We start from the raw sequence: 12,719 nt of genomic DNA on the forward strand, positions 1-12,719 counted from the left end.
TTCCTCGTCAGAAAAAGGGTAAAATCCGAAACACGACGTTGTACAAAGACAAAACAAAACATCGGGAAACATTTCTGCTCTAACTTTCAGAAAAAAGAGCACACACCAGTCTACTCTTCAAAACGTGGGTTGTTTTTGTCATATTTCCACGGACACAAAAATAAAGATGTCATCCCTAAAAGCTTGAGATTAAATACCACAAAAGCTCTACGGACAAACCCGCCACACCAGTGTGTTCAGTGGACAAAACAAGGCCGAAGATGCAATACGAATGATTTGTGTCAACGCACACTGATATACAACGTCTGAACACTCGTGGTAGTCTGTGGATTTTCCCCTTCGAGAGCACTACAAGTTGGACACGAGATTACGACATATTTTCTGTTGGCTATGGCGGAAGATACAACGCAATTGATATGGTCAGTGCATACAGTGTGAACGCTTGTAACATTCTGTGAATATCATTCCTGGGGTATCCTCCTCTTGTCCACAATTGTCACGTAGAGCAAGTTGGACACGAAATGATCAGATAATTCTGTGGTTCCAAAAGACAATAATGCAAAAGCACAAAACACGTGTAGAAATAAACACAATCGGGTAAATCACGTTTACCTCACCTGCAACAAAGATATCACAAGATGTCTTCTTCACATGTTCATGGACTTAAAGTCAACAATTTCATCGCAGAAAATTCAAAGCACAGCAAATTCCAAGAACAATAACCCACAACACGATTGTTTTGTCAGTGGACTAAACTAGGCCGAGAGTGTGTCAGTGCACAGAGTTTGAACGCATTCCGTGCACTGTGGACATTGTTCGCAGATTTCCCTCTTTCCTGCGCACTACTGTGGTACAAACTGGACACGAGATTACCAGATATTTCTTGGACTAAACTTGGCCGAGGATACAGCACAAATAATGTGTGTCAGTGCACAGAGTTTGAACGCTCGTGGGCAGTCCGGACACTCCAAGTGCTACAAGTTGGACAACGGAGTATTTCTGTGGTTCCTTGGAGACATTGTGAAGCATCAATGAAAGGGGTAAGCTATTAATAATTCATGGCATTATGAGCGCAGACATAACCCCAACATTACTTCCCGACACATATTCAGTAACGAGATAGCGCGTGCAAATAGATCCCTGTAGGGCAAATTGATTCGTGAGATATCAGTGGTGGTCTGCATGCGGGCGGGGAGGGGTGGTGGAGGAGTTGGGGGGGGGGGGGGGGGAGGGGGTGTACTGAGAGTGCGGGCGTGTGCGTGTGTGTATGTGTTTGTGCGTGCATGCGTGTATGTACGTGTGATATTTTCTCGCAAAACTGCGTAATTATCAGTGTTCTTATTCCCCAGTAATGCGCTTTTGTCTTGAAAGGCTATGTTCTTTCAATAGAGATGTAGCATGTGCTCAGTGCCACAGTCCCGTTCGGTATTCAAACAATTTTTAAAGGCACAATACCCTTCAGCAGTATATAGAGTTGCCTGAAGGTTCCTCCTGTTTATGCAATCTAATCTGGATAGCGTTAACAAGAAATGGCCGGCATTCTAATGATAATAGCATCAATGAAATCTGTAACCTGTCATGCTTACTGGTTTATATATCGCTTGAACAAATTTTTTTTCTGTGTGTTTTATAATGTTATTAGTTAATTTGATCTGTAGATTGACCGTTTTTTTTAAATATTTTTTTATGGAAGCCGGTTTTTCTTATCGTAAAGAGATACCAATCTGGAAAAAGTGTAGCGCGATCACTGTCAGTATTTGAAAAAAATCCGTCTGAATTGATAAACATGTAGTTCTTTTCGATGAAAATGACAGTTAAAGAAGAAGGCTCCAAATGTTTGCCTAACCTGTGTAGTCCAGATTCAATCCCATGCCAAGTCGACATTGCTTTAATTGTTTCTGGGGAAAGTGCACATCTTTGGCTTGGACATAACAAAGTTTACTCGTTGACTCTGTTCTGTATGGCATTCCGTTTGTCAAATAATTATTTGGATACTTTTTCATGTTTTTTTCACCAGTTTTAGCTAAATAATCATTATTTAGAAGCTCATGTGCTAAATAAGTAATTGTTTATAAACAATGTAAAACAATTCTAAATAATTTTTTGTTTACGTAAACAATTCATTATTTACCTAAACAATTCATTGTTTACGTAAATAATTCATTGTTTACGTAAATAATGATTTATTTACGTAAACAATATATTATTTAGACTTATATTACATTGTTTATAAAGAATCAGCAATGTTGCTAAATAAATCATTATTTACGTAAACAATGAATTATTTACGTAAACAATGAATTGTTTAGGGAAAGCAGTTTTCATTATTTAGGGGAATCAAGAATTGACTTCTAAGCTTCATTTTTTTTTGTTTGTGTATATACTATAATTCAATACAAGGTATCTCCAAACATTATTTATCAGAAAATGTTCGTAAATTTGTTTATTTTACAAGCTGAAATTGCCGTACGAAAAGAACTGAATGCGAAAACAAACAAAAGGTCAAGGTCATAACCGGGAGTGTTTAGTGTTTGCATTCTCTCCCTTGAAGTTGTTGAAAAAAAGTTTTCCGTCCTAAGTTTTCTGTTCTGTCTCAACAAAAACTTTCTCTTTCCATTTCTCTTACTGCATGATTACACTTTTTTTTTTTTATCTGTAGGTTACACAACACAACACAACTTGGTATGAGCTCTGACGCGATGACGTCACACAGTCGTGTGCAGAGTTGTCCGGCCTTGCCTCTGGCATTCCGGCAGAACTCGCGAGAAGGCAACACGCGAAATCTGCACTCTGAATCTTCCGCATTATTTTATCGACATGGTCTCTAGTTGTAGTGTTAAACATTGCCATAACAGACAAGATAGAGATAGGGACAGAAGATTCTTTTCTGTTCCATTTGTTGTCAACGGAAAGGGCAAAGAGATAAGGGATTTGACTGCACGACGCGGGCGAGAATGGTTGGCACAGCTTCAGCTGAAGAATTTCAACTTTGAATCAACAGCTAGGAGATACGTGTGCTCTGATCATTTTGTCAATGGTAAGTACTCATGCTTTTGTTCACCTGCCTTGGTTAGTCTGTGTTTTATGCAAGCTGTGTTGTGATGGTAGTGTGCGGACAGTCGGTCAGTCCTGCACCGAGTGCAGTCTATGACTGAGTGAGTCAGTCTTACACTTACTCTCAGTATAACAACTTATCATGGTTGCCCAAAACCATGACTTGTGAGAATGCCATAGGTGTGAAATACTTGGATTTGATAATCAGAATTTATTTGAACACTAAATGGTCATTGTTGATACAACTTTATAGTTCAGCTTTAAAGGGTAGATCTGTGTCTAGATTTACTCATTCATTTTGTTTGAGTGACTTATTTTTAAAATAACTCCCAATCCATAATTTACAATACATTTGCCTTTGATTTTTTTTGCAGGGCAACCATCTGTGGGAAGTAAACACCTACTTTGAAACTTGGGTATGGTGCAGGGACACAGCCTGACAGCCAACAAGGACAGTACCAGAGACTCAAGGAGAGGAAGAAGCTTGTGGGGAGTGAGTCAACTCCTTCTCACCCTAATTTAGCAGAGGATGCTGTTGATGGCGACGGTGAAGGTACTTCGGATACAGCAGAACTGGCTGCTCCTCTTCCCGAGAGAGGTGACTGTGGCGGTACTTACTGCCAGACTGAAACCTATGACAATTTTGCCTGGATTTCTAAAGATGAAGAAAAGCAGCAACGGGATGAACTAAACAGGCTGGTGCTAGAAACTCGGGAACTTAAAGACGAACTTGCCAAGAAAAAAAATGACACTTGATTCTTTGAGGGACAATGACGATACTGTACGATATTTTACTGGGATTTCTAATTTCTTCACACTTGTTACATTATTTGATTTTCTTGCATGGCATTTGCCAACACACTCGCGCAGAGCACTGACACAGTTTCAAGCTCTCATTCATGCATATACGCCTTAACACACCTCTGCAACACCTGGCATACATCTTTTCTGTGTCAAGAACAACTGCCAGCAAAGTTTTTCACGAGACTGTGCATATCATGTACCACAGACTGCGGCCACTTGTTTTCTGGACAGACAGGCGAAGTATAAAGACAAGTCTACCGCCACAGTTCCTTCCCTATCCATGGAACATAGTAGTCATCTTGAACACACACGGCCAGTACCGTGTAACTGGCCTTGGCACGGAACGATCCAAGGGGGGCAATCTCAGTCATCTCAAAGAGGGAAATCCAAACGCAATCCGCTTTGTTCGATTTTATGGGCTTGGACGATAGAGAAAAATAAGAAAAGCAAAAGCTGGAGTCCAGTCTGGACGAAACTGCTATCAAGAACGCAGAATTGATTTTTTCTGAGTTTTATTTTTAGCCGTAAGCGCCATGTTTATCGGAACAGGAAACTCTTCTATAGTGAGGCCCCTTTGTTGGTTTCACTGCGGCCGCATTGTGAACAGCAGTTAAACATGGCGCTTACGGCTAAAAAAAAACTGAGAAGAAATTAATTCTGCGTTCTTGATAGCAGTTTCGTCCAGACTGGACTCCAGCTTTTGCTTTTCTTATTTTTCTCTATCGTCCAAGCCCGTAAAATCGAACAAAGCGGATTGCGTTTGGATTTTCCTCTTTGAGATGACTGAGATTGCCCCCCTTGGATCGTTCCGTGCCAAGGTCAGTTGCACAGTACATGTACTGGCCGTGTGTGTTCAAGATGCAGAGTAGTGTCCATTATTGACTGTTTTGAAATATATCAATCAATGAGTCTTATATCGCGCATATTCCGTGGGTACAGTTCTAGGCCCTCTGCAGTGATGCCGTGTGAGATGAAATTTTATACGGCCAGTAGATTGCAGCCATTTCGGCGCATATTTACCTTTCACGGCCTATTATTCCAAGTCACACGGGTATAGGTAGACAATTATTAACTGTGCCTAAGCAATTTTGCCAGGAAAGACCCTTTTGTCAATCGTGGGATCTTTAACGTGCACACCCAATGTAGTGTACACGGGGGGAGGTTCGGACACCGAAGAGAGTCGGCACACAAAGTTGACTCTGTGAAATAAATTTCCGCCGAACCTGGGATCGAACTCACGCTGACAGCGGCCAACTGAATACAAATCCAGCGCGCTACCAACTGAGCTATATCCCCGCCCATATATATTCATTGAGAGACCCTCCAGTGTTGATGCTAGTGCACTCACCTGGTCAAACTACAAGCACAACAATACAATTAAATACCTAATATCAATTACACCTCAAGGCCATATTTCTTTTATTTCTAAAGGGTGGGGTGGGCTTTCAAGTGACAAGCACATCACTGCAAATAGTGGGTATCTAGACAATATTGTACAAAATGATGTGATTTTGGCCGACAGGGGATTTGACATTAATGAACTAGTGGCTATGAGAGGTGCACAAGTGAAAATCCCTGCCTTTACAAGAGGGAAGAGTCAGCTTACAGCTTATGAGATAGTCAACACGCAAACTAGCTAAGGCAAAAAAAAAAAAAATGCTTTGGTTACGGTTTTATGGCCAACAAAAATAGGGTAGGTAGGTCGATTAAACTTTTTTTTTGTTTTGTTTTTTTTTGTTTTTTTGTTGGTCCCTCTTGAAATGATAAAAATAGTTTTCGAGAGTCATGCCAAAGTCCAGTTCGAAAGAGTCTTCGGGCTCGGCACTTATTTTCGTCGACCCAACACATTTTATCCCGAACAGTTTGCCGTCCAAAGTTGGATGAAAATCATGAAAAATGTCCACCAAGGTTGCACTCTTCGAGTACCGACTTATCAGTCGTGTTTGTTCGATATGAACGCACTTTCCGAATACGATTGCAAATGCAGACGACATGGTTTTACGTTCGCGCAACGAACGAACGCACGAGACTGACTTCCCTTGGATATGGGAGTTGTAAAAAGCGGAGTGGTGTCCCTTGTCGGGCTTGTTGTTGTCTGCTTGCCGGCGATCGATGTTTTCTCTGTGCCGTGGTGTTGTCGTTTTCGGTGGGTTTTTGTGTGTGTGTGTGGTTTTTTTTGTGTGTATGTGTTTGGTTCATTTTATTTTTAGCTTTAGGACCAAAAAAAAAGTTTAGGGTCGGCCCAAAAAGTTAGGGTCGGTCGGGAAACCGTAACCAAAGCATTTTTTTTTGTTGGCCTAATCTGAGAATTTATGTTGAGCGAGTTATCGGTATTCTTTGTGGAAAGTACAAAATTCTGAACTCTGATATTCTGACTGATCTTTTGTTTGCAAGGGAAGAGGAAGAAGTGGTAACACTGGACAAAATAGTCACTGTATCATCTGGGCTTGTCAATGTTTGCACTGGTATCATGTGATTCTTGCTGTGACGCTGCATAAACACAGCCTAGTGAACTGAAGGCATTGTTTAGACTAGAGAATATGTTAATTAAACTGTGGTGTATTGTATCTGATTCTGATGTCTCGCATGAGCAGCAGCAATAGTCTTTCTGTAGTGTTATGTTTTCACTGGACGGAATTTGAAGATGAAGGCATTGTTTAAAGAATGTGTTAATTAAACTGTGGTGTATTGTATCTTCATTCAGGTGTCTCACATGAGCAGAAGCAACAGTTTTTCTGTTATCATGTTTTCACTGGATGGAATATACATGTGTATATGATCTGACCTGCTGCTATTTCCTTCCAATTCAAGAGCAGATTTCACTCTTTCTATCACACACACACACACACACACACACACACACACACACACACACACACACACACACACACACACACACACACACCACTTTAACATACACTTTGAAATCATTTTGCATAAATGTGACATGTATTGACACAACTGACAAAGGTTGAATTATGCTGATTAACCTCAAAATAGCTCTACAGGAAACAAGATAAGGAGCATTGAAAAATTAAATGGCCTACACTTGAAATGCGAGCACACATTTAAACTACCAATAACATGCAACTGCAAGCAACACTGAACATACCACTACCAGTATTGCAGGTATGGAGCCAAAGTGAAGAGAACACTTTCACTAAATGTTCAAAATTGAAATAACATACTGTGGGTATGTGAGTCATTAACTATTCATTATGATCAATAGACCTGTGCGCTTTTTTGCAGAAATAAGTGTGTTCAATTTTGTTGTCATCAAAACAGAACTAGTTGATGATAGAAACTAACTTTCAGTTCCACTGCCAATTTAAACACTGTATTACTTGACTGTACTGATGCAGAACTATGCTGGACCACACACTCTTATTTGTTCCCTAAATCAAGCAGCCAATCTGTGTCACTGGAAACATTGAACAAGGAGAATGAACAATGTACCTGGCTGAATAAGTTGATAATCAAACTGCTCATGATTCTTTGTTATTCACAGCAGTGGATGTAAAACAATCACAAAATAAGGTCCTGTATGCATCATAATTTATACTTGTAGCACTTGATTTTGTATTGTGGTCGGTGATCCTAAACAAAATGTATGTCTACATCTGTGCATGATTTTACTTTAAGAATAAAATGAAACAAGAATGGAACAATTAATGACTTCTCTGTGAGTGTGAACTGTGATTTAAAAAATTGCATGCTCTCTTTTCTCTCCCTCTCTTCTTCTTCTTCTTCTGCGTTCGATGTATTCTCTCCCTCTCTACAACTTTAATACTGCCACTTTCTGTGTGTACAGTCATACATGATGTTTGTTTTCCCACACACATGAGCAAGCGAGTCTGGCATTGTCACTGTTTCTTGCTGCGTTTCACGACTGGTGTTTGCAGCTGCTCCTGGTTCACATCCACTGCTTGTAGAGGCTCAGCTTCTCTGTCCAGCCAGTTTCCAACTAGCTCTGGAAGAACTGCGAGTCTGAACACTTTCAAAGCTTTCTCCACACACATTGCCCAAAAATCACAGTCAGGCAATACTCGGACAATAACTTTATCCACAGTAGTCCACACCATGAAATCGCAGTAGGAGGAACTGGTCATAAAAATCTGGCACTGTACTTGACTAAAGTATTGGTGGTCTTTGCGCAGACAAAGCATCCCCTCACTGTTAGATTCCAAACAGAAATGGCGGTCTGCCACAGCACACTCAACAGCTGACTCCTTGAAGGTGAAGGGACGTGTGTGCAGGTTTCTCCAACTCCGGCCATGCCGGTTTCTCCAACTCCGGCCATGCAGGTACAGTGTGCTGCCAGTATGTTGCCATCAGAAGTGGCGATGATCCAAGGAGAAAGTGCTGGTTCATTAAGGCGTTGTGAATGAAGAATCTGAAACATAAATTGAAGGTCGCACAAATCAGCATTCAGCTAGGTCAATCGAATGAATATAACTCTAAGACACACATAATGTGCTTTACAATAACCTTAACAATGAAAAGTAAACAACAGATTTTTAACTGATATGAACATGAAGCTCATTATAAATATAATATTTTGCAAGTTATTTCAAAATATAAATATATTCAAGACTATCTACAGCTTTTGTCGTAGTCCAGAATACAAACTGAAGCGAAGAACATTTCAAAGACAAAGCCTCAACACAATATCCTGAACTGCAACTTGTGATCTGCAACACAAGACAGAGAACACTCACGTTCATTCATCATAAACTGAAAGCACATTCTTACCTTTGCAGAAATTACAGAGTTCTGACAGCCATCAGGGCTGTAGCACTTGACATCCCTCACCCAGCCAGAGACAAAAAGTCGGTAGGAATCCAAACTGTTGTAAGTTTTTCAGCTGCTCACATGTGTATCTGTATGCACTCTTGCCAAGCACAAAATAATTTACGATGTTGATGTAACTCAGCTCTGGCAGATCGTCCGGATTTGCTGACCAGCACCTGGTTGAGAATGTCATACGGATCATTCCCGTCAATCTCCAAAATCTTCTGCTGGTATCGCCGCCTCTCCTCTGGTAACAATCGCTCAGAATATTTTCGCTTCTCGCCCGATCGCAATGTGTTGCATGAGGCAAGGGAAGTCACTCCAGATTCTTCTCGGAACGCGTCGGAGGCATTGTTTCCCGTTTTTCAACGGTTCACAGCTGTTTTTACTTTTCTCTTTGAAATGAAACGATGAAAGGAAGAGAAATGGAAAGACAGGCATGTTGTTGGGACATAAACAGAACCGAGAACATAAGGGGGAAAAACCCTGTGTTTCAACAACTTCAGGCAAGAAAATGCAAACACTAAACACTCCCGGCAGGGAAACACCTTAATTGACCTTGACCTTTGACTGTGTTTGAGATCAGTTATTTTCGTACTCGGCTTGTAAAATAAACAAAATAATATCCAAACAACAGCTATTTTAAGATAAGAGTGTGTGGAGAGACCTTGTATTCAATTATAGTAATCACTGAAAGACATAAAACTTAGTTCAGAAGCGAATCCTAGAAACCCCTAAATAATGGAAAATGTGTTGGCTAAACAATTCATTGTTTACGTAAATAATTCATTGTTTACGTAAATAATGATTTATTTAGCAACATTGCTGATTCTTTATAAACAATGTAATATAAGTCTAGATAATATATTGTTTACGTAAATAAATCATTATTTACGTAAACAATGAATTATTTACGTAAACAATGAATTGTTTAGGTAAATAATGAATTGTTTACGTAAACAAAAAATTATTTAGAGTTGTTTTACATTGTTTATAAACAATTACTTATTTAGCACATGAGCTTCTAAATAATGATTATTTAGCTAAAACTTGTGAAAAAAAACATGAAAAAGTATCCAAATAATTATTTGACAAACGGAATGCCATAGTTCTGCGCGTCAAAATATACGTCCCACGCAATATGCAATGGCGTAAACCAGGTCCCCAGGTAGTAGTACATCAAAGAAAAATAGCAATCCCTGTGGCACAGTTGACAGAAACGACTTTCCGCCATAAATAACTTTGTTGACAGGTTTTGAAATGCCAGGATGATGAGAGCAAGATTTCCTCAGGGAAATGATTCCATACCAATTTTCTGGGATTAAAATTACGTTCTATTTTAAGAGCTGGGGGTCGAAAACTTAATCAGATTTCTTTTCTTTTAAGCAGTATTGATGCGTTCTTGATTTCTATAATGTTTTCTTTGTTCAAGGGTAACCTGTTTTCGACGACATTCATAGCGGAAACGTTCATAGCATGCTTGGTACCGCTTTCTTCTTTTTTTGAATTTAACAGATGAAGGAAGACATAAAACAAAAACCACAACCATCCTCACATCTTCAAACAAACTTTGACAGAATTTCAAGATGGTTTACATTAAAGCACACAGCAGTAGATACACCAAACACAGGAGGCCAAATCAACCTCCGCAACAGACGAAGCAGTTTATGCACTGATCAAGCGTGAGCAACAGCATTCACGGCACGCTCTGGCGATAACGTTATCCCATACATGTTATTTCACTTCATGGCGGAAGCACTCGTGTTAGAAAACAGGGTCACCATGTTTTCTTTGAACGAGTGCCTAGTTTTTAATGTAGTCCTTTCTTTCCACTCGTAGCGCCCTCTATGATTATGGCAGCTTTCGGAGCCACTGCAAATAGAGCGTCAAAAATATTGAAAAGTTCTTTTGTTATTGTGTTTGTCCTCCACTCTGTCTGTTGAAGCCATTGCTGTTGAGATATTTTGGACAACTGTGCATCAACACAAAAATCAATGTAATTGCGGTATCACACATGTTGCATTTATTTTCTAATATAACTATTTTTATTTTGCGAAGAAAAAGAACCACGTATACAGTTAGTTAACAAATGCACAACAATCTGCAAAATCATGTCAGCATATCATTTACCACTGTGTACAGGACGCAGACATGATGTTGATTATTGGTAAGTGTCAAAGTCGGAGGAGGATACCCTTATCTCCTGGACAAATATGTGATGGTTTTTATGAATTCTTACTCGTTAAGGACCGTCTGTTCTGTTAAGACAATTTGCGCCACCTTTAAGACGCATGCCCATGCATGCGCGAGCATGCACTCTCATAACGAGAAGATAGGAAGTGGGGTGTTCTTTCTCCGTTCTTGCTTGTCTTTGAAATCAAAGATGACTTCCTTCTAACAAAACCGATCATGTACACTAACACAGATCTGACCAGGCTTTCACAAAGGATAACAGCACCCTTCTTTAAGAACACCCTGATACTAACCATCTTTAAGCCTTTCTGCTTTCCTTGTGGAGCGGGCTTTCGTTTAAGATAAATAAATTTCGCAGATTTACCCATTTTTCATTTACTAAATGAATTCGGCATAAAAATACCCACTCTGAACCGGAAAGCAGCCAGGCGAGGAATTTTAATATATGTTCAAGTTTAAGAGTGCTCTTATCCTCTGTAAACGCTAGGATAGTGCTGTGATGTTTTCAAGATTGAACAGGAAATAATGAAGGATTGTGCTTTTAAGACAACTTGCGCCACCTGTAAGACGCATGCTCATGCACGCGCGAGCATGCACGAGCATGACAAGAAGATAAAAACTGGCGTGTTGTTTCCTCGTTAGGGCTAGTCTTTGACGTAAAAGAGGAGAGACAAGAATGGTTCCAGAGAGCATTTTTGTGGGAACTGTGGTTTTTTTTTCTCCTTGCTAATCTTTGATGTTAGAGGTGCGTATCTTCCTTTGTTATGTGAATTGTTTTCGCAGATCGACAGAGTCTTTCAAATAAAAAAATAAACAGATTGACTACTAGCATTCCAGCATTCAGATTTTTAAAAAAAACAAGAATGGTAGGTTATTGGAAGGTTAAATCTATAACAAAACAACACTTTACATTGACTATGACAAAACAAATCATTACATTTTTTTCCAATAACCTATCATTCTTGTTTTTTTGACAAACGTGTTAGTTAAAACATTAATTCAACAAAAAGTCCCAATTCTGCACAGAAAGCAGCCAAGCTGACGATTGTTCGTATTTGTCAAAGAGGGCGGATGGTAACACATAAAAGCCTGAACAGAGTCTGGCGAATTACGCTTCCACGAAAAGGAAGCTACCTTTAAAAGCAAAAATGAAAGAAACAAAAGGAAGAAACAATCTTGCCAGAGATCATTTTGAGGGGAGTGTGTGGGAGTAATGTTTTGTTTATCTTGTCGCAGGACAATTTGCTTTGTTCCGTGACACTTGTAATGACGAGATGAAAGGAGGCTGTACTGCGGAAGATTGTTCTTTATTCCACAGATGGAGTCTGGTTGGTGTCTGCTGTGTGTGTGTGTGTGTGTGTGTGTGTGTGTGTGTGTGTGTGTGTGTGTGTGTGTGTGTGTGTGTGGTGTGTGTGTGTGTGCGTGCGTGCGTGCGTGTTTGTGTGTGTGTTTGTGTGTATGTGTCCCTCTCTCTGCCTCTCTCTCTCTCTCTCTCTCTCTCTCTCTCTCTCTCTCTCTCTCTCTCTCTCTCTCTCTCTCTCTCTCTCTCTCAATTTTTGAATTGCTTCAACAATATTCCGTAGTAACGTGCACCATAATGCCAATATTTTATGTTTCTGCGTTATGGTAAGGAGAAATTGGTGTGTCTTGTCTCAGTCAATGGACCTTTAATCTGTGTTTTTGTATCGAAAGCCTCAGATCGAACTCGCAAAAGAATTAAGAAAGATAACCAATGGATGAATAAATAAACACATAACACATGACACGAAAGAGAGACAGAAAGAAAGAAAGAATGAAAAGGTACAACCAGCGACTGTTTTGAAGCTGCAGAACATCTTTGTAGCGCACTGCCTGTTAGACTGACTACCCAACTGACT

General features: G+C 39.9%; 1 long non-coding RNA gene across 1 annotated transcript; it reads right to left on the reverse strand.

Moving 5' to 3' along the window:
- Window positions 1-6,785: 6,785 nt before the first annotated feature.
- On the reverse strand, window positions 6,786-9,335 carry LOC138969149 (uncharacterized). The gene is made up of 2 exons (XR_011456388.1): window positions 8,611-9,335; window positions 6,786-8,251 (listed from the first exon to the last, which is right to left on the reverse strand). It is a non-coding gene; the product is annotated as an uncharacterized lncRNA (long non-coding RNA).
- Window positions 9,336-12,719: the final 3,384 nt, after the last annotated feature.

Source organism: Littorina saxatilis, linkage group LG1 (assembly GCF_037325665.1).
Source record: "Littorina saxatilis isolate snail1 linkage group LG1, US_GU_Lsax_2.0, whole genome shotgun sequence".
NCBI classification, from domain to species: Eukaryota; Metazoa; Mollusca; class Gastropoda; order Littorinimorpha; family Littorinidae; genus Littorina; species Littorina saxatilis.